Genomic DNA, 21,716 nt, shown 5'->3' with positions numbered 1-21,716 from the left:
TGAGTAGGACAGGGTCTGCAAGGCCCCAGAGGAGGGGGTCTGAGTCAGCCGTGGATGAAAGGCCCCTCTGCTGTCAGGGATGGGAGGAAAGAGCATCTGGTGGTGCCGGGCCGTGCCTGTCGCCCACCCTGCTGGCTCTCCATCCTGACGGCCCACTGTCACCTCTGGCCCTGAAGCTGTCAGGAAGACGAAAGCCAGAAATATTCCAGTACTCGGGGCCCCTTGCACGAAGTACTTCAAAGGCATTTCTGTGTATAAGAAGGGGATGTGTCTCCTTCCAAGTGGTTCTTGTTCTTGCTCTTGTGGCTGACTTGGATCTACCAGGGGTGGGCGCTGCCCAGCCCCTGGATGCCTGGACTCCTGGGGGACCCCTCTGCCCTGCCTGGGCTGGAGGGGGGACTTTGCTTAGCCCCCTGGGACTCTCTGGGACCTTTGTGCAGCATGGTGGAGCTGCATTGCTGGAAGGACCTTGATACTTTGTGTTCTAGTGCCTTGGAAGCGCTTTGGTGCTTGCAGCCCTGGAAGAGCGCTTTATTTTGATGATAGCGCTGGGGAGCGCTCTGCCTGCTTTCTAGCGCTTTGGGAGCGCTTCATTTCCCCCAAGCGCTTGAGGGCGCGTTTTCTGGACTTCCTAGCGCTTAGGAGCGCTTTCATGCTCGTTTATAGCGCTGGACGCGCTGAGGATTCCTGCCTGCATTGATTTAATTATGCACGAGTGCCCACCTCGATCTGCCGCGCTGAAAAGCAACCACGAAGGGGCCGCGACCGGATTGGCCGAGACCCGAGGAGAGCCGTGCTCTGATTGGTCCGTGGACGGGGGCCTGGTCCAGGAGCCGCGCTGTGGTTGGCTGACTCCTGGAAGCTGCAGGCATGACGTGGTGGGGAGCCGAGGAGGAGGAAGGACGCATGGCGGCCGGGAGAGGGCTGTTCCCGCTTCCCCCTGCCTAGGGGAAGCTCTAGGTTGTCATTGCCAGTCTCCCGTGTGCAGAGGGAGACCGGAGATGCCCCGCCGCCAGCGGAAGTCCCGCCCCCGCAGCCCGGGTGCCGAGAGATGATCACCGCCGGGCCCGGGGAGAAGAGGAGGAAGAGCGCGAGGGCGGCCTGCTGAGAAGAGCCCCCGCCGATGACAGCCGGTGAGTGCAAGCGGCTGGGGGGGGCTCCGCGAGGCTGTGGTGGTGCCGATGGGAGGCACCAGCTGTGGGCCTGAAGATTGGGCGGCCCCGTATGGCAGTGGACCGCCCCAACGTGACGTACAGCTGAGAGGCTCTGGGGGCATGCCTGGAAGCTCCGTGCGGTGCCGGTTGAGGCACTGAGTAAGGGCGACCCCGAATGGCAGTGGGTCGCCCCACCGTGAGTACAGAGCCCGCGAGGGGCTCTTGAGGGCCCGCATTGCTTCGCGTTGGTGCCGGTTTAGAGGCACTGCTTCAGGGCGGCCCCGGATGGCAGCGGGCCGCCCCAACGGTGTGTAGAGCCCGTTTGGCTCCAGAGAGGGCCATATTCGAGAGGGGGGGCTTCGGGGCATATTGTCGGTGCTCGTCCCCTCCTGCCCCCGAGTGTGAGGGCTAGAGTCCAGTGAGGCTTATGGGGGCATCATTGTTTTAAGAGCCTGTGTGGCTCCAACGTTTGGCATGTTGCTTTAGAGCCTCTGTGGCTCCAACATCTGGGGCATGTGCTTTATGCCCAGAGCCTGTGTGGCTCCAGCAGTGGCGCAGTTGGCGCCTGAGGGCCAGTGAGGGCCCTGGCGCAGTTCTGTTGTTCTCCAGGTGCCCAGCACTTTGTGGGCACCTGCTACGTTTAGGCTTTTTGTACTGAGACTGGCGCTGCATGGCAGCGCACCCCTGACACTGAGACTCAGGGCGTCTGAGCCCCAACAAGGCCGTTGGCCTAGGGACTGCCACAGGTAGTGGCTTATTTGAGTTTGCGCAATCATATGGTTATTGCACCTCTGAATGTGATCTCTTGCATCATGTGTTATTCCTGCACCTCTGAAGGTTTTTAGGCCTCATGTGATATTTGCGCTATGGTATAACTCTTGACACCTCTGAATGTTTTCTGCATTATGTGTCTTTCTTTTCATGCGCTGCACCTCTGAATGTTTAGTCATCATGTGTCTTCTTGCGCTGCACCCCTGAATGTATTTTGATTGCATCATGTGCTCTGTCCTTAACACCGCTGAATGTGTAGGTCTATACATCATGTGTTTTCTTTCTTTACCACTCCTCTGAATGTATATTCATGCATCATGGGTAATGTTTTCTGATTTGTACCCCTAAGTGGATTTTATCCTTAGGTGGTTGTTCTTTCTAGTACAGGTGGTCCTAGTGAGGTCCTGGTTACTTGCGTGACATGCTCCTAAGGTGTTTAGGGTTGCGTAGTGTGTACTTACCTGTTCCCAGTAGTTACTGGATGTGATTCATAACTGTTACTTTGTGCTACAGTGATTTTATACTCTTTTAGTCTAAGTTCTGATAGTATTTCATTACTACTAAAGTGCTGATTGTGACAGTGGCCCTTGTGGCCCTGTCTTGTGAATAATCCCATGTGAATATTGCCCGTGCCAATTGGCACCATGTATATGTGTGATTTTATATGATGTGTTTTTACAATACAAAAGTTATTTTTATAATAACCTTGTGTGGAGTCTCTTTTGTGGTGTGCCTAGTATGTTGTTGCTATTGTGCGCTGACGCAAATGCTTTACACATTGCCTCCGAGTTTAGCCTAGACTGCTCGTGCCAAGCTACCAAGGGGGTGAGCAGGGGTTATCTTGGCGTGTGACTTCCTTGCCCTGACTAGATTGGTGGTTTCTGCCTGGCTTTGGCGTCAGCCTTAGCCTACCAGAAATAGCCAGTTCTAACATTGGTGGGTCAGCGGTGCGGATTTGGACTGGTGTTTGCGCAGTGCCATAGCGACAACTGGCTACATTATAAAACTCTGCAATTGTTTTTTTCAGATAGTCACATGTTTGGGATTATTGTTTTTGATTTTTTTTCCCTCAAGAGTGTCATTTTCAAATGTGTCCCTGCGCTTTATGTTTAGTGGCAGATGAGAGAAAGTGACAGGGCAGGACGCCAGTAGAGGGGGAGGTTCCCATAGATTAGGAATCCCTTGCTGGGTCCCGTGTCCAATCCCAAATCCTGTACCTGTGTGGGTAGATAGGAGAGAGAAGGAGTGTGAGGAGAAAAGACTAGCTCAGGGGGGTGGTTGTTCCCTGAGTGTAGTGGGTGTGTCTGGATTCCCCAGTGTGATAGGATCCAGTGGTGGCAGCTTTAATGTGTCCAGTGTGTTAACTCCCATTCCCCGCTCCCAGAGTTTGGTACCTGTGTCACGTGTGGTCAGGTTGAGTGATCAGGGGTGGTAAAAACTGCCTTACCAGTCCGAGGGGGGGAGTGTGCGAATGAGTTATGTCTTGAACTGGAGGAGTTGGTGTGAGTTTTCTTTTTGTTAAAGAGCTTGCATGAGAGGTGTACCTCTGGTGGTGTGCAGGAGGTCCTGCAGAGGAACTGGACAAGAAGGTGGATGTCTGGCGGTGTGCTAGATGTCTTGCAGTGGCATTAGGGAGTGATTCTAAAAGCAGTGGCTTGTGTATCTGATGATCCTGTGTAGGTGAAGAGGTTCATGTGTAGCCCAGCTATATCCCAGTAGAAAGGGTAGGGTGTAGGGGCTCACGTCCTGTCTCAGTGGAGGCGGAGTGAGTGTGGGACGGTGTGTCCCACGTTGGCCTGAAACCCTATCTCAGGGCCCGGAGGGTTCCCTAAGGGAGCGCCAGGGCAGGGGCCTAAGCTGTACATAGGTTATTTGAGGAGGATCTTCCTGTGTCTAGAGGACGGGGAGTGCCTGTAATCAGAACTCCAGCGGTCCTAGTGTTGGGCAGTACCGCTCCTAAGTGGAGGGTGCAGAAGTCCTGGCTCGCTGAGCATTTGACCGTCTAGAGTGCTTAACCATTTGTGGGGCCTCTGGAGGTCGTTCCCCGAGGAGGGGGGAAAGCCGGGTTGGGGTTGTGGCCTGACCTGGGAGGAGTACTGGAGGAGAGTGTGTCACTGATACGCCGCTGGCGTGTGCTCTGTCTAGCCTGGGACATACTGAGAATCACCCTGTGATAGGGAGTACTGGAGGAGGGTGTGTCGCTGATACGCCGCTGGCGTGTGCTTTGTCTAGCCTGAGACGTACTGGGCCTGTAGTAGTGGAACTGGAAGGGGGTGCAGAGGGACGGTGTCCTTACTTCTGACCCCGGTGCAACCTGAGGGTTTAGATCTTAGGTTGGGAGATTAGGAAACTTCTAGGTCAAGAGGAATCTCTACTAAGGCGGATCAGCTGAAGAGACTGAGGGGTCTGCCCTAGCTGTGTGTTCTGGGACTCACCTGCAGTTGCTGTTTCCACTAAGGTAGAGGAAGGGGGGCTTTGCTGTGTGCTGTGTCCCCCCACCTGCTTGAAGAGGAACTGTGCTGTGTGCTTTGTGCCTCAGGAGTGAAATAGTTTCCAGGTGGTAGACCAGTGACTGAGTGAGGTCCTGATCTGGTAGGAGAATTGTGTTCTGGTGAGTGCTTCTCTGTGAGGGTGCGGAAACCCAGAAGTAGAGGTAGGTTGGGGCATTCTTGCCCATGACCTCTGGTCAGCTTGGGGGTGTGGACCCTAGGTTGTTGGGTCAGTGGTAGTTGTAGCTACACTGAGAGAGAGAGTGGAGAATGGCTATTGTGGGCCAGGGGTTATTGCCCCCCGCTCTGTGGATTGGTTAGGACCTGTGATTTGGATGGTCTTGGCTGTGGATGACTAGGGAGTACCAGTGGGGTGTCCTAGTTGTGTCAGAGAGTTATTGTTTAGAGGTAACCAGGTAGGTTCAGAGTGGCGAAAAACCGGAGGTTGTCCCTGCCGTGCAGGGCCGGGTCCGTTTTTATGTCGCCCAAAGCAGTGAAGCCCATCAGTGGAGTGATTGGTCTACCCTGCGTTTTGGCTGGAAGGGGGCTGTGTTGGACCCGGCCCTTTGGGCAGGTTCACCCCTAGACTTTTTGCTTTTTCCTAGCCTGTTTCTGGAACCTGGTGTTGGTGATTCTAGGCCTCTGCGCACTTTTTTCACTGTGGTACCGTGTAAAGTGCTGGAGCTCTCTGTATGAAGGGTGAGTGGCCTGCCCTCCCATAGGAATGAATGGGGAATATGTATGCCCATGGTAGTTCCTGTTGTGTGGGGAGTGCAGGGGTCGAGTTTGGTATGTATAAACTCGTGAGAATGAATGCTGCAAAATGATGTATGCAGCATGACTGTGCCTAGTCTGGAAGTACTACTTTTGGAAGTTGGTATATTTGTGTAAGTTGGTTCTGGCGTGTGATTGGCTGGTGAGTCTGCCCAGGAGTGCCTGGATCTGCTGGTGGATGGACTGTCCGGTTTGAGTAGGACAGGGTCTGCAAGGCCCCAGAGGAGGGTGTCTGAGTCAGCCGTGGATGAAAGGCCCCTCTGCTGTCAGGGATGGGAGGAAAGAGCATCTGGTGGTGCCGGGCCGTGCCTGTCGCCCACCCTGCTGGCTCTCCATCCTGACGGCCCACTGTCACCTCTGGCCCTGAAGCTGTCAGGAAGACGAAAGCCAGAAACATTCCAGTACTCGGGGCCCCTTGCACGAAGTACTTCAAAGGCATTTCTGTGTATAAGAAGGGGATGTGTCTCCTTCCAAGTGGTTCTTGTTCTTGCTCTTGTGGCTGACTTGGATCTACCAGGGGTGGGCGCTGCCCAGCCCCTGGATGCCTGGACTCCTGGGGGACCCCTCTGCCCTGCCTGGGCTGGAGGGGGGACTTTGCTTAGCCCCCTGGGACTCTCTGGGACCTTTGTGCAGCATGGTGGAGCTGCATTGCTGGAAGGACCTTGATACTTTGTGTTCTAGCGCCTTGGAAGCGCTTTGGTGCTTGCAGCCCTGGAAGAGCGCTTTATTTTGATGATAGCGCTGGGGAGCGCTCTGCCTGCTTTCTAGCGCTTTGGGGGCGCTTTATTTCCCCCAAGCGCTTGAGGGCGCGTTTTCTGGACTTCCTAGCGCTTAGGAGCGCTTTCATGCTCGTTTATAGCGCTGGACGCGCTGAGGATTCCTGCCTGCATTGATTTAATTATGCACGAGTGCCCACCTCGATCTGCCGCGTTGAAAAGCAACCACGAAGGGGCCGCGACCGGATTGGCCGAGACCCGAGGAGAGCCGTGCTCTGATTGGTCCGTGGACGGGGGCCTGGTCCAGGAGCCGCGCTGTGGTTGGCTGACTCCTGGAAGCTGCAGGCATGACGTGGTGGGGAGCCGAGGAGGAGGAAGGACGCATGGCGGCCGGGAGAGGGCTGTTCCCGCTTCCCCCTGCCTAGGGGAAGCTCTAGGTTGTCGTTGCCGGTCTCCCGTGTGCAGAGGGAGACCGGAGAGGCCCCGCCGCCAGCGAAAGTCCCGCCCCCGCAGCCCGGGTGCCGAGAAATGATCACCGCCGGGCCCGGGGAGAAGAGGAGGAAGAGCGCGAGGGCGGCCTGCCGAGAAGAGCCCCCGCCGATGACAGCCGGTGAGTGCAAGCGGCTGGGGGGGGCTCCGCGAGGCTGTGGTGGTGCCGATGGGAGGCACCAGCTGTGGGCCTGAAGATTGGGCGGCCCCGTATGGCAGTGGACCGCCCCAACATGACGTACAGCTGAGAGGCTCTGGGGGCATCCCTGGAAGCTCCGTGCGGTGCCGGTTGAGGCACTGAGTAAGGGCGACCCCGAATGGCAGTGGGTCGCTCCACCGTGAGTACAGAGCCCGCGAGGGGCTCTTGAGGGCCCGCATTGCTTCGCGTTGGTGCGGGTTTAGAGGCACTGCTTCAGGGCGGCCCCGGATGGCAGCGGGCCGCCCCAACGGTGTGTAGAGCCCGTTTGGCTCCAGAGAGGGCCATATTCGAGAGGGGGGGCTTCGGGGCATATTGTCGGTGCTCGTCCCCTCCTGCCCCCGAGTGTGAGGGCTAGAGTCCGGTGAGGCTTATGGGGGCATCATTGTTTTAAGAGCCTGTGTGGCTCCAACGTTTGGCATGTTGCTTTAGAGCCTCTGTGGCTCCAACGTCTGGGGCATGTGCTTTATGCCCAGAGCCTGTGTGGCTCCCGCAGTGGCGCAGTTGGCGCCTGAGGGCCAGTGAGAGCCCTGGCGCAGTTCTGTTGTTCTCCAGGTGCCCAGCACTTTGTGGGCACCTGCTACGTTTAGGCTTTTTGTACTGAGACTGGCGCTGCATGGCAGCGCACCCCTGACACTGAGACTCAGGGCGTCTGAGCCCCAACAAGGCTGTTGGCCTAGGGACTGCCACAGGTAGTGGCTTATGTGAGTTTGCGCAATCATATGGTTATTGCACCTCTGAATGTGATCTCTTGCATCATGTGTTATTCCTGCACCTCTGAAGGTTTTTAGGCCTCATGTGATATTTGCGCTATGGTATAACTCTTGACACCTCTGAATGTTTTCTGCATTATGTGTCTTTCTTTTCATGCGCTGCACCTCTGAATGTTTAGTCATCATGTGTCTTCTTGCGCTGCACCCCTGAATGTATTTTGATTGCATCATGTGCTCTGTCCTTAACACCGCTGAATGTGTAGGTCTATACATCATGTGTTTTCTTTCTTTACCACTCCTCTGAATGTATATTCATGCATCATGGGTAATGTGTTCTGATTTGTACCCCTAAGTGGATTTTATCCTTAGGTGGTTGTTCTTTCTAGTACAGGTGGTCCTAGTGAGGTCCTGGTTACCTGCGTGACATGCTCCTAAGGTGTTTAGGGTTGCGTAGTGTGTACTTACCTGTTCCCAGTAGTTACTGGATGTGATTCATAACTGTTACTTTGTGCTACAGTGATTTTATACTCTTTTAGTCTAAGTTCTGATAGTATTTCATTACTACTAAAGTGCTGATTGTGACAGTGGCCCTTGTGGCCCTGTCTTGTGAATAATCCCATGTGAATATTGCCCGTGCCAATTGGCACCATGTATATGTGTAATTTTATCTGATGTGTTTTTACAATACAAAAGTTATTTTTATAATAACCTTGTGTGGAGTCTCTTTTGTGGTGTGCCTAGTATGTTGTTGCTATTGTGCGCTGACGCAAATGCTTTACACATTGCCTCCGAGTTTAGCCTAGACTGCTCGTGCCAAGCTACCAAGGGGGTGAGCAGGGGTTATCTTGGCGTGTGACTTCCTTGCCCTGACTAGATTGGTGGTTTCTGCCTGGCTTTGGCGTCAGCCTTAGCCTACCAGAAATAGCCAGTTCTAACACCTCCCATACTGTTAGGGTGCAGTGCTGAGTACACACAAAATGGCCTGTTGTACCATACAGTGCATTTATAAAGGAAGTAATGACGTTCCTGTCCTGTATTCAGCCCCTTCTCTACAGACCGCAATCTCGCTATTCATTTGGCCTCTGTTTCTCTTAATAACAGTTCCCGATCTCCTCCCCTAGTCCTCTGGCTTAGTCTTTAAAAACCATGGAAGGTGAAACCAGTCACATTGGGGCGTTCAACTCACATATGTTGAAAAATTGGGCTTTTGCTGTACCTGTTCTTCATGGCTCTCTGATGTTCTGTTTTTTGCGTAATTTCAGAATCCTAATGCTGCTACGTAGATTTTCTGACAGATGTATACAATTACATAAATCACATGGGTGGTATTCCAATCATAAATTCATTCACATAGTATGTTCTTTTCCAATTGTAACCGAAGTCCTTCAATTTGTTTATACCTATTTTACACATATTAAAATCCATACATAGTTCCCTTCCAGTTGGTCAGATATCCAATATCTACCTCTGTCCCTAATGAGAGGTGTGTAGCTGCATCTGACCAGACTCTTCACTGTAGCCCCCCTCCTACAGGTCACCCTTGGTTTGTCAGTGATCCAATTAGCCAAACCTGTTAACCCGTGGAGCATTCCGCAATCTCTTCGTAGTAACCTGTACACCTCATTGTGTTCTGCACTATATATGTGTACACAAAAGCAGTTTTCTATTCTCTTGTTAGCTCTTTTTGCTCAGTGTGGTGTTCCGACTAGTCTGTAAAATCCTACTTTCAGCAAAATTCAAAACCTTTTGTTTCACCCTCTATGTCGTAGTCTGTTTTTCAAACCTTCCAACTTCTTCTTGAAATATCTTTCCTCACTGCAATTTCTTCTTATTCTCACCATTTCCCCATATGGTATAACCCTCAATCACATGTTTAGGATGTCCACTTTCTGCTCTCAAAATACTGTTTGTGGCAGTGGCCTTGCGGAATAGTTTACTACAAATTCTCCCTCCCTTTACAAACAGTTCCACATCCAAAAATGTGATAGATTTTTTGCTCTGTGCCATAGTGAATTTCATGTTGTATATTATCACTAAGATATGTAAAATACTCTTCCCATTACGTTACCGAGCTGGTCAAGATACGCAAAATATCATCAATGAACTGGGCCCAAAAGAATATATGTGGAGTCCATTTTCTTTGCTGTCGAGGCCCAGACATACACCCTCTCAAACCACCCCATGAAGAGGTTTGCATAAGTGGGTGAAAATCTGGTCCCCATCGCGGTTGCCTGTAATTATTGGAACCACTCTCCATTGAATAGGAAGAAAATATTCTCTCAAATCCATTAACATCTCTAAATGGGCAAGGAAGCTAAAACGTTGTGAACTTAAAAAGGTCTCCATCACACCCAGTCCAAAAAAACTCTGTATGCAGATGTACAGCCCCACTACATCTAACGATATAAAGGAAATATTCTCATCTCAGGTTACATCCTCCAGTTTATTCAGGATGTCCATAGTGTCTCTGACATACAAAGTGAGATTGATCACCAGTAGTGTATGATATCTGTCCACATATTCAGAGAGCCACTTGAATTGCAATCTTCTCCACGGGTGCTGAAATCGCAGAGTGCCATGAAACTTTATCAATGATTCCATAACATTTGAGCCTTATGGTGGTAAGAATCATCAAACAATACTAAATGTATATGGGATTAAACCGATAGTCTGGTCTCACTACCGAAATGTAAGTTATTTCCATTTACCCAATTTGAAAAGAGGAGCATTAAGGGGTTGATCCTCCTTATGATACTGATACATTATTTATATTTTTATGGCTATTCAATGAAGAAAATAATGTCTGGATCCCCACAAGCACTGGTGACCTGTTATGACATGGGGCATTACTGTGCTTTTAAGTGAAATTGAAGAGCTGTTTGTTATCCGTTTATGCTCATGGCTTTAGCTCCAGACCATCTTCTTCTATTTCAACCAAAGCAGCATAATGCATGACTTGGAAAGGGAAAAGCCTGATTTTTCTCTAAAGATGATGGTGGATTCGGGAGCACCTGTGACTATGATTTCAGACAAATTACACTATCAACATTGGTCAAACAACACACTCCTTCAGCCTACAGATATCCTACCCAAACCATATGGGGATCAGGAAATTGAAATGTTATGCTACTTTTGGGATGGGCTGACATGTTTACAAAGACACATAAAAACGATATGTAGTGATAAAAGGGAAGAATATATTTGGCTGGAAAGAATGGGACTAAAACTCATACCTGGGTCAACAAATCCAGAGCAACTGAATGATATATGTATTGTGCTCATAAATGAAGAATTTGACATTGGTTTGGATGGTATTGTAGACAAATATCCAGAAAGATTTGACTCTAAGTTTGGGAACATTAACAAAACTGAACTCTTGATCAAACTTAAACAGAATGCCGCCTCCATAGCACATAACATTAGGACAGTTCCACTTAGTACAAAAGAAGATTTAAGAAATTGTTAGACAAACTAGTGGAGGAAAGGGTAATCACCACCACAGATTCACTAAAGTCGGTCAGCCCCATTGTTATCTTACGAAAAAAGGCAGGTGACATCTGTTTATGCAATGATTTACACACCCCTAACAAAAACATAATTGTTGATTGCCATTCCCTGTCAAAATTCAAGACCTGTTCGCTAATATTGAAAATGCAAAACTTTTCAATCTCTTAGGTCTAAGGTCAGCGTACCACTAGATTCCCCTCGCTGCAGACTCACAAGATCTTACCACCTTTGTGACACCTTTTGGGGCTTATATGTTTTTGAGATTGCCTTTTGGGCTGGCGAGAAGAGCATTTAACAAGCATTTGCAATGCAATAGGTCTCGCATTAAGAAAGTTTGAGCTATTGGTATTGTAAATGACACATTTTTTATTTATGTGTTGGTTTTGAAAATAGCAAAATTATTAGCTTTGTCATTTACAATGCCAATAGTTCTAACTTTCGCAAATGTGACACCTATAGCATTTGTAATGCAATATGTATTGTATTTATGTGACTTACATGTATTGATATCACAAATAACAATGGCTTTTACTTGTTTTTAATAATTAATACTTAAATAAAAGTTATTGTTATTTATGATGGCAATAGCTTAAACTTTTGTAAATAACTTGTGAAGATTATGTTCAGTGTATTTTATTGTGACGAAAATCCAAGAACAGAAGTGAAATATTAACATCTTTTTGTGACATTTGTAATAAAGCTTGAACCATTGAGAGAACATATTTGAACCAGTTGTTGTTGAATGGTTGCACAGATTGATGCTGTGGTGGCGCTGAGTGATGTTGTGGTGGCGAATGAGTGATGCTGTGGCGTTCAGTGATGCTGTGGTAGCGCATAGTGATGTTGTGGTGCCCCTGAGTGATGCTGTGGTGGTGCTAAGTGATGCTGTATGCTAAGCTATGTTTTGTTTTGCTATCCTATGTTTTGTTTTGTTATGCTAGGCTATGTTTTGCTATCCTATGCTTTGATTTGTTATTCTATGCTGTGTTTTGTTATGCTATGCTATGTTTTGTTATGCTATGCTATGTTTTGCTATGCTATGCCTTGTTATGCTATGCTATTTTTTGTTATGCTATGCTATGTTTTGTTGTGTTATTTTTTATTATGCTATGCTTTGTTTTGCTATGCTATGGTTTGGTATGCTATGCTATGTTTTGTTGTGTTTGGTATGCTATTCTATGTTTTGTTGTGTTTGGTATGCTATGCTATGTTTTGCTATGCTATGATATGTTTTGTTTTGTTTTGCTATGCTATTTTTTGTTGTTTTTTGTCAAGCTATGCTATGTTTTGTTGTGTTTTGCTATGTTCTGTTATGCTATGTGTTGTGTTTTGTTATGCTATGTTTTGTTATGTTGTGCTATGTTTTGTTATGCTATGCTATATTTTGTTTTACTATCCTTTGCTTTGTTTTGCTATGCTATGCAATGTTTTGCTATTCTATGTTTTGATTTGTTATACTATGCTATGCTGTGTTTTGTTATGCTATGCTATGTTTTTTTATGCTATGCTATGTTTTGCTGTGCTATGCTTTGTTATGCTGTTTTGCTATCCTATGCTTTGATTTGTTTTGCTATGCTATGCTGTTTTGTTATGCTATGCTATGTTTTGCTATGCTATGCTTTGTTACGCTATGCTATGTTTTGTTTTGCTATGCTATGTTTTTTTATGCTATGCTATGTTTTGTTATGCTATGCTAAGCTTTGTTGTGTTTTGTTATGCTATGCTATGTTTTGTTATGTTGCGCTATGCTGTGTTTTGTTATGCTATGTTTTGTTTTGTTATACTATAGTATGTTCTGTTGTGTTGTGTTATATGTTTTGTTATGCTATGCTATGCTGTGTTTTTTGTGTTTTGTTATGCTATGCTTTGTTGTGTTTTGCTATGCTATGCTATGCTATGTTTTGTTATGCTATGCTATATTTTGTTATGCTATGTTTTGTTCTGTTTTGGTATGCTATGCTATGTTTTGCTATGCTGTGCTATGTTTTGTTTTGTTATGCTGTGCTATGTTTTGTTATGCTTTGTTATGCTATGCTATGTTTTGTTTTGCTATGTTTCGTTGTGTTTTGTTATGCTATGCTATGTTTTGTTATGCTATGTTTTGTTGTGTTTTGTTATGCTATGCTTTGTTTTGTTATGCTATGCTAGGTTTTGTTATGCTATGCTATGTTTTGTTGTGTTATGCTATGCTTTGCTTTATTTTGTTATGCTATGCTATGTATTTTGTTATGTTATGTTTTGTTTTGTTATGCTGTGCTTTGTTATGCTGTGCTTTGTTATGCTATGCTATGTTTTTTTGTGTTATGCTATGCTTTGCTTTATATTGTTATGCTATGTTTTGTTATGCTATGCTATGTTTTGTTATGCTATGCTTTGTTATACTATGCTATGTTTTGTTGTGTTTTGTTATAATATGCCATGCTATGCTTTGTTTTGTTATGCTAGGTTTTGGTTTGTTATACTGTTTTGTTATACTGTTTTGTTGTGTTTTGTTATGCTATGCTTTGTTTTGCTTTGCTATTCTTTGTTATGCTATGCTATGTTTTGTTGTGTTTTGTTATGATATGCCATGCTGTGCTTTGTTTTGTTATACTATGCTATGTTTTGTTTTTTAATGCTATGTTTTGTTGTGTTTTTTATGTTATGCTGTTTTGTTGTGTTTTGCTATGCTATGCTTTGTTATTCTATGCTATGTTTTGTTGTGTTTTGTTAAGCTATGTTTTGTTTTGTTATTCTATGTTATGCTATGTTTTGTTATGCTATGCTTTTTGTTATGCTAGGCTATGTTATGCTATGTTTTGTCATTCTATGCTATGTGTTGGTATGCTATGCTATGTTGTGTTATACTATGTTGTGTTTTGTTATGCTATGCTGTTTTGTTATGCTTTGCTTTGTTTTGTTATGTATGCTATGTTTTGTGATGCTATGCTATGTTTTGTTGTGTTTTGTTATTTTATACTATGTTTTGTTATGCTATGCTATTTTTTGTTTTGCTATGCTATGTTTTGCTATCCTGGTGTGTGGTTGTGTGTGTGGTTGTGTTTGTGGGGCTGTGTGTGTGTTGGGGGGGGGGTGGAGGGTAGTGTGTGTGTGGGGGGGGGGTTGTGGTTGTGCTTGTGTGTGGGGTTGTGTGTGGGGTTGTGGTTGTGTGTGTGGGGTTCTGTGTGTGTGGGGTTGTGTGTGTGGGGGGGTTGTGTGTGGGGGGTTGTGTGTGTGGGGGGTTGTGTGTGTGGGGGGGTTGTGTGTGTGGGGGTGGGTTGTGTGTGTGGGGGGGTTGTGTGTGTGGGGGGGTTGTGTGTGTAGGGGGGATTCTGGGTGTGTTTGTGTGGGGGGTTGTGTGTGTGGGGTTGTGTATGTGTGTGGGGAGTTGTGTGTTTGTGTGGGGGTTTGTGTGTGAAGGGGGTTGTGTGTGGGGGGGGTTGTGTGTGGGGGGTAGCATAGAAAGCACAGCAAAAGTGGGCCTGGCAGAGTGTAAATTAGACCATGAGCAGTAAAGTTTTGATTACACTTGAAACCCCATCAGCGGCGACAATAAAGCATTATTAAACTGAACTGAAAGTGTGGGCGAGAAGGGACATGAGAAGCAGGGGCACAGAACAAAGATCTAGGGCAAGAAGAGGAGGAGGAACAGAAGATCAGAGAAGTGACAGAATGAGACGAAGGGATAAAGAAGAAAATGCAATGACACGGCGAACGAAGGAGAGAGGGGAGCATGTAAACAGGTCTAAAGGGACGTTAGTAAGAGAGGCAGAGAACAACAGAAGTGAGTGGAAGGCAGAATGTTGAGAGGAGGAGAGAAAATAGAGAAATATGAGGTGTTAGTGGGAGAAGAAGGGAGGGGACAGCAAGGCAGAAAGAATGAAAGAGGAATAAAAATGGAGCAGGAGGGGTCTGGAGAGAAATTGTAAAAGGGAATGAAAAGATATAAAAATAAAAATGCATGCTAGTATTGGCATAAGCTATAGCTAATATATAATGGCATATACTTATTGGATTAGCAGTTTGCTGATAAGTAAAATAGAGTATGGTATTTTGGTATTTGATAGTAGTAATGGAGAAGAAATAGCGGAGGGCACGCTGTGGTAGTGTAATAGCAGTGATAGTGTAGATAGAGCTGAGGGGCACAATGTAAGAGTGTGATAATAGTAATGGGGTGGATAAAGCTGAACAGCACAATGTTGCAGTGTGATAGCAGGGATAATGGCGGTAGAGTGTAGCACTATATTGCAGTATGATAGCAGTGATAGCACAATAGAGTGGAGAGGATACAACATTTTGTTACGTGAAAGTAGTAATGGAAAGGATACTGCAGACGGGCACGGTATGGTAGTGCGATAGCAGTGATGGCGGAGATGCAGCAGAGGGGCACGCTGCTGCAGTGCAATCGCAGTTATTGCGGGGATAGAGCCAAGGGGCCTAAACTTGTAATATAATAGCAGTAATGTGACAATAGAGCTAAGGGGCACAGTGGTGCAATGTGATAACATTGATAGCGAGGATAGAGCAGAGGAGCACAGTGTTTTGTTATGTGATAATAGTACTGGCAAGGATACAGCTAAGGGGCAGGATGTGGTAGGGGGATAGCAGTAAGGATGGAGAAACTGCAGAGGGCACAGTGTTTTGTTTTGTGATAGTAATGGTAAGGATATAGCGAAGGGCTACAGTGTTGTAGTGCGATTGTAGTGATGGCGGGAATAGAGAGGAGCATGGTGTTTTGTGGTGTGATAATAGTAATAGCGAGAATACAGCTGAGGGGCACGGTATTGTACTTTGATAGCAGTGTTGGTGGAGCTGAAGCAGTAGAGCATGGTGTTGCAATATTAGCAGGGATGGCAGACATAGAGCGAATGAGCACAGTGTTGTACTATGATATTAGTGATGGCAAAGATGCAGCACAGGGCACATTGTGGTAGTGGGATAGCTGCTATTGCGAGGGTAGAGCAATATTTCTAAACATAATACAACATGAATATATAAGCATTTACACAATTTCACAATACGTTTGTGCAGTTTTTATTTTGTTCACGCTATTGCCACACAAGTCTGTTAGTAGTACCTTTTACATCATTCTTTGCAATATGTGCAGAGTATCTCTGGGGAAAGGGGGCTTTGGAAGATGGGGAGCCGCTAATGTACTTACCTTACTCGCGTAACACAGTGAGGTTACGCATAACTGTATTCGGGAATCCGTTCTGGGCAGATGAAGCACTAAAGCAAGTTAGATATTGTGCGAGTATCTGCAAATGTTGTTGCTGAGTTATGTGGCAGTTTATAAATGCTTACACAATTTCACTATAAGACTGTGTAGTTTGTATTTACCACTCCTTGCAATATTAGCTGAGTATCAGTGGCAGAAAGGGGCTTTGGAACATGGCGCCAGTGAGATGGCTGCTGATGCCTTCACAACAAAGCAGGAAAGCAAGAAGCTAATTAACGCGGCATGCCACCAGCTAACCAAGTGCTGTATAACACTAGATGCTACCCCGTGTTTAGGAGTGCGTTCACAAGTTAACCACTATGCCATGCACTATAAAGCAGCAGTGTTAGCGACGGCAAAGCACATTAATCGCCAGATTTGTACATGTCAGTGCTGTCATAATACAGAGCTAAGAGTAGAGCAAAGAGGCACGATGTCATAGTGTAATAGTAGTGATGACAGAGATACAGCGCAGTGTATAACATTGTAGTGTAAAAGCAGTGATGGCAAAGATAAAACGAAGAGGCACAGTGTTGCAGTATGATAGTAGTGATAACATAATAGAACAAAAGAGCATGAGGTCTTAGTGTGATAGCGGGAATATAGCTGAAAGACACAGTGTTGCAGTGCAATAATAATAATGGCAGGAGTAGAGCAGAGAGGCACGGTGTAGTGTTGCAATAGCAGTGATGACAAGGATACAGCAGAGGGACAAGATGTGATACTAGGATAGCAGTAACGGTGAGAGTACAGCTCAATGGGCGAGAAGGGAGGGGGGAATGCCAGCTGGAAGGGAGGGGGTGACAAATGGTGAGCATTTTGCGGCCTCTTTGATGTTCTCAGTGGCCGCGCGGCTCACTCAGAACATCAAAGCGGCCGCGAAATTGCTCCCAAAGCCTGCAGACGGACAAATGGTGCGCGCCCCCGGCGCACATGCACTGTGTCCGATCTGCAGACTTTGGAAGGAAAGACGAAGAGTGAAATAGAAAGGATAAAAGTAGTGGAGAGAGGTGAAGAGTTGGATAGGAATAGCGAACAAGCCCGTAAAGCGGTGTTGCCAGGAAAAAGCTTAACAGATATATAGAATGCAATTAGAAGAGATAAAGGAGTAAAGATGAAGAGTGAAATAGAAAGGATAAAGGAGCATGAAGAGAAGTAGTGGAGAGAGGTGAAGATTTGGATAGGAATGGAGAACAAGCCTGTAATGCGGCGTTGCGTGAGGTGGGTGTGGCCGGAGGGCTGCTTGCACCACTTTATGCCCCCCCTCAGCTGGCGCTGGTGCCCCCTGCCTGCCAGCTGCCTGCGTGGCTAGTATACGGTGCCAGTGAGGGCTCTTGAGTTCCATGCTAGGTTGAGGAGGTGTTAATGGTTCTGTCTTGATGTGTGCTCTTGTAAGGCGCTATGCATGTTTTCGTAGGCATGGCTGTTATCAGCACTGTTCTACTTTTTAAAACGTGGCCTGTCAGTGCTGTGTTGGATGCGTAGAGTGTTGTGCCTGATATGTGCTCCTGAGGTTTTGCATGTGATGTGCAGTAGGTAATGCGTATATGCTACTGTGCTGGGCATGTGTGTGATTAGCATGGCCATTTACGCAGTGCTCGCCACAAACTACATTTTCCGTTGCCGATTTGGTAATAACTGTATTTATTACCCACGCAATGGCCTTCATTTTAAAACTCTGAGAAGGATGAAAGGCTGCGCTGGCCTCATGTTATCGGAACCTTTGTGCTGGATGTCACACACACAGTGCCTCGCAGCAAATGCTCAACCCACTGAGCTGCATCACCAGCTTTTAAGCACTGTGCAGAAGAGAGGCTCTTCTTTAGCCAACTTTTATGTAGGATCACAAAATAAGTGGTCAAAAATATAACCACACATCTTTTTAAAAGGATGCTGAGCCTCAAACTGATAGGCGCGTTCCAAACTGCCCCAATGTTTACAGCTAAAAGAGCGCACTCCTTAAATAAAAGGAAAGGTCGGTGATGGATGGGAAGTGAAAGAAAGAAGAAAAAGGCCAGAGGAATAACGATGCGTGGTGAAAAAGAGATAGAGAAAGGTGATAAGTGAGAAACAGCAAAAAGTTAGACGGAGTTAAGGAGAGTAATAAAAAGATAAACAGATAGGTAGAATTCAAGAACAAGCCCGTAATGCGCCGTTGCCAGGAATAACGATGCGTGGTGAAAAAGAGGTAGAGAAAGGTGATAAGTGAGAAACAGAAACAAGCTCTCGGCATTGCTGCGGCGGGGTGGGGAATGCATTTCTTTGAAGTGAAGCGGCTACCTTTGAAGTCTGGTGGGGGCGGGGGAGGGGGGGAGCGGCTTACTTTGAAGTCTGATGCTGAGGCTCAGACAAATGGTGTGGGATGTGGTTGGCAATGGAGTGGGTGCGCAATGTGCGATGTGCACGCGCCTGGATCACATGAACTGTATGCGATCCGCAGCTAGGTAGACTTTACTTTTCCGCTTACTATAATCTCGCCTATTCAATCCCTGCGAGATAGAATAGGCGAGACCTAAAAATGTATGGATACAATTTTTACAGTAATTAATGGCACCCAGACATACCAGAATGATGTCTTAATATTTTCATACAGTAAATCAGCACCGCATTATTTTGACTAAAGGGTTACACAATTTTACAGATGTTAGAATCACACTCAAGTTTAAAAAATCTACATTTATAGTTAGTGAATTGGATTACTTGGGTCATAAAGTTACCTCAACAGGCATCAAACCAAAGTTCTCACTTATACACGCCATTTTTGAGGTTACACTTCCCAAAGACAAATGCACTTGTCAGGCCATCTCTGGGCATGAGTGAGCATTAGGCTGGATTTATTTTTGTTATGCCCAAGTTGTCCAACTCCTACGCAATCTTTTAAAAAAGGGAGTGACATTTGGTTGGGATACAACAACCAATAATGCGTTTGAAAAGGTAAAGCAGGTCATTGTCACTGAACCTGCTCTTTCACCCTACTCAGCTTTACAGAAATGTGTTCTTACTGTGGATGCGATCCAGTATGACTTAGGTGCAGTATTGTCTCTGGGGGTTCTGTGGAAAATAGAAAAATTGATGTACATAAGCAGCGTTCATTTGCCCTCTCCCGTCCCCCTCCCTGTAGGCACCACGTATACCCTGAAATATTGACCGTATCACTCCGCCAGTAAAAGCCTGTGCCCATATGTACATGACAGCCATTTTAGGCACCTTGGCCTCTTGCCCACTCATTAGAATCACTGGCTTCCCTCCTGCGCGCATTTGAGCACCCCCTCCCACTCTCACATGCATAGACCATGAAACCCAGCACTCTGCGCGACCCTGCTATGAAAGGCAACCCTCCTGCTTGACCCAGGCACCCCCCCCCATTTCCCTCTTGAAGAAGCATCCTTCGCCTCAGCTGACATAGCCCCCCAGCTGTATCTGACTGCCCCTGTTCTCTCATGTACGGGTCATAAGACCTCTCTCTCTCTGTGCGACTCTGACCCTGCGCGCACCCTGACCCCCTCCTTCTCCCTCACATGGACAAGTCATAAACCTTCCTCCTCTGCAAGACCCTGTCCTTGGGAGTCACGGCCGCGCCTGACCAACACCTCCTTTCCTTTCATGAATAAACCCTCTGTTAGCAAACCCTCCCTCCGCGATGGACTGTCCACACATGTCCGAGGCCATCGCCTAAGCCGGGAGACACTGTTTACTGCCCTTTATTGTATGGAGTCACTCCTCTTCAAAGGACCCACTATTGATCCTGGCCTCCCCACCCCCTGGGCTACGATCAGGCGCACACATCCTAATAATCAGCGGAACATTCAGCTGCGTCATTGCCCCCTCTCTTATCAGCAGGTCAAGGGTCCCTATTGTGAACACATGTGGGGTAGGATTGACACGAGGATTATGGGGTTGTCTTTTCTTTGTTTCACAATGCTGTGACTGTAATGCCAAGTGTTTTGTAAAGTATAAAAGACAGAGTCTCAGCTCACTTGTTAGAGCACCTCCCGATGGCACCTTGTTTCGTGTCTGACATGACAGGCTCTCCTCATGAGAATTAAACTCTGTTCTTGATTCCTGCTACCAGCGCCCGTCTCTTTATTTTGGTAATTATTCAGAATGGGAACTAAGAGGCGTCTTGCGCCAGCAGCCTGGGCATCGATGGTAATATGGGCTCCTGTTCCACAATTGGCGTCCCAACGCGGGGTCCATCAGTGACATAAGGTCCAGTAAGAGAGATCCAGACGATGAGGTGAACATCTAAATGATCGGAGTATACCTGCCTTGAGAGGGCCCTCGTCGGGCTGCCGATTGAATGAACTTCACCTATTCTGAACGGACCTCTCTTGAGTGACCTACTGTCCTGACTGGAATCCCACAGGACTGCTGCGGTAAAATCATGGAGTAAGAGAACGATCGGGCGCTGGAAGGAGGAAGGCGAAGAACTGCCCACACGGTCCGGTCCGGGTAAGGTCGCATAAATGCGACAAATTGTGAAATGATTGTTTGTTGGATAATACTAGTATTACGCTTTGTTGAAACCTCTGGAGATTCACCGTCTGCAAACGGAGAAAACAACAGGCTCTCTCTTTGCAAGCAGTGAAGGATAGGTAACGCAGACTTTTGTCCCCATTGTAATCCGTCGTGCCTATCTTCCTCCCCCACTGTTTCCCGAACTGTCGTTCGTGGATTATTGTCTGGAGATTCTTTGTCTGCAAACAGGGAAGAACAAGGTCTTGCTTTGCAGGTAGAGAAAGAGTGGGTAACGCAAACCTTTTCGCACCCACTTATTCTCCCCACTGATTGTTTTGATTGACCGATTGTTCGGTATTGGTTCTTTTGAGGTATTCACCGCCGCCAAACAACGGAGAATAGAAATATTCTGCCTAGTCTTTGCCCGCCGTGATAAGATAGGTAATGCAGACTTTTGTCCCCGTTGTAATCCGTCATGCCTATCTTCTCCCCACTGATTGGTAGCCTGTTTAGCCCGGACCGCTTATTAGAGATGAACCTTCCAGCTCCACTGGAGGGCACACCTAATAAGGACATGTTCATTAAGTGTGGACTAGTCGCTATAGCTTATAATAGGTTATGGCATAAAAATACAAGGAAAAGAGTTGAGCGAAATCAGTAGGCCACTGATGAGTTATCAACTTCGCTAAAAATAAAAAAAAAATAAAAAAACGTTAGAAATAACCCGCAATAAGAAACATAAAAATGGCGAGGGAAGACAAGCTTGACACCAAGGCAGCCACGAGGTAGCTAGGTTCCGTTGCCTATTCCTGCCCCAAAACATGTCTGCCTCATTGCCCACCACGCCCAAATAACGGTCACATGAAATAGGAACAAACCAATAGGTACCTACCCCCATTCCGGAAGCTCCCGAAGTGCAACAGGTCCGCGGTTACGCCCATCCGGAAGGCGAGGCCTCGATGCGTGCAGGGCTCGGCTGGCCGCAGTCGGAAGGGGAGGCTGTAGGGTGGACGGCCCGAGGAATCATGGAGGTCTCTCCCTTTCCCCTCTTCTGCTGCCCTGCAGGCCACGGGGGGGGGGGCTGTCTTGCCTCGGCCACCGACCACCCCCCCCCACCCCATCTCTTGCCTGATCTGGCCATCGACGAGGACCGGAGCCAAGGCGAGGTCGGGCAACCCTGAGAGTTGCAGGTAGTCCCGCCACATGACCACGCCTGAAGATTACAGGTAGTCCCGCCACATGTCAACGCCTG

This window comes from Lissotriton vulgaris, chromosome 12 (assembly GCF_964263255.1).
Source record: "Lissotriton vulgaris chromosome 12, aLisVul1.2, whole genome shotgun sequence".
Lineage (NCBI taxonomy): Eukaryota > Metazoa > Chordata > Amphibia > Caudata > Salamandridae > Lissotriton > Lissotriton vulgaris.
The sequence above is the reverse complement of the archived record's forward strand: the minus strand, read 5'-3'. Positions refer to the sequence as shown.